Here is a 5,343-nt window from a genome sequence, read left to right as displayed (position 1 = left end):
TGTTCTTTATTTACTGCCGATTTACTATGGGAACAGATAGAAAACTTGGTTCCTTATACTGTTTAGTTTTACAGTCTGTTGCTTACCGTAGGAACTGATAGAGAATGGTAGACTCTTAGTTTCTATCAATTAGTATCTGATCAACTCCCAATCCACACTCAACAATTAGCGAAAGAGGTTGTTGAAGAATAGTATCCAACTATGAGTCGGGGTCAATTTCCTCAGCGAACTAAGAATGAGTGTTAGAGTGTACACTTGATGCGTGAATAAGAAACAACTTAAATACACTTCCAATCAAATTGGTTTTGCAAATTATGTCTATAAACTACACTAACAATGTTTAACTAGAGAAATGAAGCTAGAAATTGACTAATTGTTTTTAGTTGTTTCCAAATAGGTAAATATCCTAGGGATGTAACCTTCGCCTAAGTGTTAGCCTAATGGGTTAATTACATTAACACTTGTTTTAGTGATTGGGACGTATTATAGCTCTCAACTCTAAATTACCCACCCAATACCTCTCGAAAGACCAAATGGGCATCAAACCAAATAGTTGATATGATCTCAAGTCGGGTTTTTTCTATCTCTAGTTCAAACCCTTTAATTAGGCTAATGAAAAGTTTAACTAGCCCAATTTCTTGTTAGCCAAGTTTTCCTAAACTAGGTCCCTCTTTCTCAAGTAAAGCCCAAGTCAAAAAGGCATGAATCAATGTTTGCAACTATTAATTCTTAAATTAAAGCATGAACAAGGCTAAATAACAATACCCAATCATAAAAAACATTAAATTAATCACCCATAAAGTTTACGCACTAGGGTTGGGTGAAAACCCTAGTAAATATCTAGCTACTCATAGTAGAAATGGAAGAAAACAAAGAAGAAATACTAATTAAAGCCATAATATAAAATTAAAATGATAAACTATGATATTTTGTCCGTAAATGACCACAAATTACCTAAAATGGTAAACTATAACGACTACAGCTTAAAAAACTTCAAAACTTGACCTAAAAATTGATTCCCGTCTATTTATAATTGCCCAAATTTCACTGACAAAAATGCCATTCGGGAGGTTCTATGGTCGCACAATTCCATGTGCGGTCCAAACTTTGCTTGAGTTTGCAGGTTGAGAGATTCTGCAGCCGCATAATTGGATCTGTGGTTGTACTTCAGCTTTTGCGGCCGCACAATTCCATGTGCGGTCCGCACTTCAGGCAAGGCTTCAGTCTTAGTCATTTTGCACACTCTTTGAACTTTTTAAATTCTTATCAGTGCCACCATGTTCTGTAGCCACATAAATTGTATGCGGTCTGCACTTCTCTTCATTTCACTTGTACGCTTCAACACCAGATTTGTGGCTGAAGAGAGAATTCTGCAGTCCGCGATTTCTTTTGCGGACCGCACTTTTGGTCTACTGCGCCCCTTCTTGCCCTATGAGCCGGAACACTCCTTTTTGAGTTTGATTTCTTCATTAGGGTCCAAATCTTCAATATTCCTGTAATTTGCATACTTTCATTAGTTTTAATATAAATTAACACTTTTGTACTAAAACTAAAGCAAGAAGGTACTACAGCAAGAAGGTACTAATATGGGTAAGTGGTTACACCTTTCCTTAAGCACTCCATATTTTTATTTCTTGGCTCACAATTACCAATTCTTAGAGGCATTCGCTTTTCCTTGGGGTTAGAGAGACTTGACATCACGCTTTCTTATTCATTCATTCTTTTTCTCCCTTTTATGCTCATGCTAGGGTTCATTACTCCTTTTTGATTCCATCAACTCTTCCTTTTATTTTCTTTCTTGCATTTTCTTTTTGTTCTTTCTTTTCTTGCCCTATCTTTTCATAGAAATAATTTCTTTTCTCTTTTTTGTGCCTTGATACCTCTTTCAAATTGCTCAACTCTCCCCTCAAACTTATGTCTTAAGACACTTATTTCACAAGAGTGTTAAGGAAGGTCCGGGTGCCAAGAGAGGATCAGGACAAAACGGGTAAAGGCTTATATCATAGTTATCAAATGAGAAAGGCTAGAGGCTCAAAGAGGGTTTGACTAGGGATAACAATATTGGTTGGCAATAGAAATCTCAAACGGGCCAAGGAAAGCCTACAATCGTTTTCCAAACCAAGCAAAACATAGGATTTTGCCTTGAAGCACATTCAGGGCAAGTTCTAGACTATTCGCACATGTACTTGGACTAGTAACAAATTATCTCATCCCTCACACAACTAGACCGTAAAAGAAGATAGAGTCAGAGCCTACAACAACCACAATCGAGTTAAAGATCACTATGCTCCAATAAACCATTCGATGATAACCAAAGTCAACTCAAGAGTCTCAAAGTCACTAACTAGAGCTATTTTCTTTCAAAAACCTTGTTTCAAACCTTAAGTACGTAGTTAAGTGTGTTGGTTCCAAATGAAGCATGAATAACTCTTTTTCGAGAATGACTTAATTAGGCTTTTTATTCATTACTATTACTATTATTATTATTATTATTATTATTATTATTACGTAAACATAAAGAAACAGACTCATTCCCTTAAGAAGGTTGTCATGCCATCCATCCTCGGGATGAGTCATTCGGTTCACACAAAACTACCTTTGAAAAAAACTGTGGCATTAAGAAAACCAAAGGCTTATTATCCTACTACTACGAAAAACATAAAAAGAAGCTACTAATAAAACAAAAACTAAAGTGAAAAATTAAAGAAGCTAATGAACAATAACTACTAAAGATTGATAAACTACAAATAAGAAAAAAAATAGAATCATCCAATTATTACAGTCCAAATGTATCTAAATGTGTCAATCAAATAAACTCCAACCCCCGAATAAAAGTAAGCATTAACTTAACAAAATAAGAGTGAAAAGAGAGAGGGCGAAGAAAACTCGCTAAGGATCCTTATACATCTCAATGTCCCTAGAAACATCATATCCCATTGGATCAGCCAACTGTATCTCATAATCATCATAAATGGAATGACGGGAGTGGAAAACATCGCACGCACTGGCTCAGCAATGTCGGCAGCAAGGCATGGCTCATCAGACTAGCCAGCTGGTGCAACCGGTGCAGATGGATCTGGGGCAGACTGGTCTGTGTCTAGTAACATGTAAAAAGGCAAATTCTCAACTGTCGCAAGTTCGGTCACCTCCTTCCTTAGCTTATCAACTGATCTCTTGCTTGCTCGGGACTTCCTCATCTTCTTCATTTCTTTGGCCAACTCCTCAATAATTGACCTGTGATGTACCAAAGTATCCATGATCATCTTCTGGTTGTCCAAAATCTTCTTCAACTTCTCATCAAGGTCAGTGGAGGCCTGTGGTGCCTGTATAGATGACTGCACTGCAACAATACTAGATATGTCGGACAACACTAGAAGAGGGCTCATTAGAGGTAGATGGAATGTCACTTGTCTCAGAAACTACCACTAACGACTTATCTGATTGGCCTTTGGTGGTAGAAGGTTGAGTTCTCTTCTTTGGGTTGGTCGCATACATCAATGAATACCGGTCAAATGGCTTCTTCGGCTTCACCTTCATATCATATGATCTTGGCTCTACCTTTGCATTAGTGAGGTACTTTGGGATAATGTTGGGATAAAGGTAAGTCGTGTTAGTCTACTATTCTACCAATGAAATATTGGCCGACATCACGACACCTACATTAATTGGGTACCGGACCATAATAGAAGCCACTAGAACATCACATGGAATCGGTAGATGGGTCTCATTATGGCACGGATCAAGTCTACTGCATACAAAAGTCTACCATCCCTTCGCCTCAAAACTGAATATGCTCCAGTGGATGGGAACCCTAGTAGTTATCCATGGTGGTGGTGGACCTGGTGGTGCCAATATCTCTGCTAACCATGGTCAAACTTAGAGTTGTTCATTTGGTTCGGATATCCAAAATCCGAACCGATCCACTCAATTTCAGATTTCAAATTTTGGATTTCGGATATTTGGATCGGATTTTGGATTATGTTTATTAAAATTTCAGATATTCGGATCAGATTTGGATTGGTATAATTTTAACCCGATCCGATCCAAAATCCGAAATTATTAAGGTATGTATAAATACTAAACTTTAATTTCGGATAGCTAGTACTTCCTTTACATCTTCCTCCAAGTTATTACCTTTACAATTGCTGGATTTAGCTATATTGGCACCATAGTACCTTTATAATTGTAGAAAAATAAATTTTTCTTGATGTATTGCCTCTTTTACAAAGAAAATATATGTATGAGTTTGCAACTTTGAGGCATAACAGCGAATCTCCAGAGAAATATTTTCTTAGAGATGCAATGCTGATAAAATAGATGAAAAGTAAAGAAATGTCTGTATTAGCATAGAACACAAAAGAAGAAGATAAGGCATATGTATTAGCCGATTAGATTAACAATAGCCTTAATAATACGTATAATCTGATCTGATATTCGAAATATTAATCCGATCCAAACTTTAAAATCCGACCCGATCCGAGATTAATTCGGATCAGATTGCATTTTGTAGAATCCGAAATCCGAATCCGAAATGTGCTAAATTTGATCCGATATGACCCATGCACAGCCCTAGTCAGACTTCTTTTTTCATAGCACACTTCTCTAGATACTCCTTCGGTTCCAAGTCCTTAAACCCCAAGTACGCATTTAGTGTGTACTGATTAAACCTCACCTTGAGGTTGCGTACTTTAGTCACCTTCGTCCCCTTCTTGATATGAGAAACGTTAGCGTAGAACTCTCGGAGGAAGTACTCCTTGTCATCTTCAACTTTCTTAGTAAACCACATCCAACCCTTTCTTGCTCTGAACTGCCTCAATAATGTCGAGTTGTATCTATCCAAGTCATTCAAAAGAAAATGCCGCTCAAGTGTCAAGGATCTTACCGGCTACCACATACGGAAATTAGTGAAGGCAACCAAGCTAACAAACATATCCTCTCATATCTCCTTCTTCTTAGATCTCTCCACACCAGTGGATGTACCATCCCCTATCTACCATCATCGGGGATATCCTATACAGTCTGCGCCTCTGTGTCTGGGGCAGCTGCTGGCTCAGAGGTCTGGCTAGCACTTTTCGACCCCTCGAAAGTGCTGTGAGATGAAAAGGCCTCATCCATGAGATGAAATCGCCCCTGTGGCCTAGATTGTGTGGCTGCCTGCTCCTCCGGAATAGAGGCTGAGTTGCTCTTAGAAGCTTCCCTAGACGAGATATAGGAACTAGACTCGGAGAGGTCTGCACCCCTCCCACTGCCTGCAGTGGTCTATTTTCGGATAGTTTTGGGTTGGATAAGGGGCAAGGTACCTCTACCTCGACCCCTAGAAGAATCACATCTTCCTTTTGTAGT

This window comes from Nicotiana tabacum, chromosome 4 (assembly GCF_000715075.1).
Source record: "Nicotiana tabacum cultivar K326 chromosome 4, ASM71507v2, whole genome shotgun sequence".
Lineage (NCBI taxonomy): Eukaryota > Viridiplantae > Streptophyta > Magnoliopsida > Solanales > Solanaceae > Nicotiana > Nicotiana tabacum.
This window is presented reverse-complemented; position numbering follows the sequence as displayed.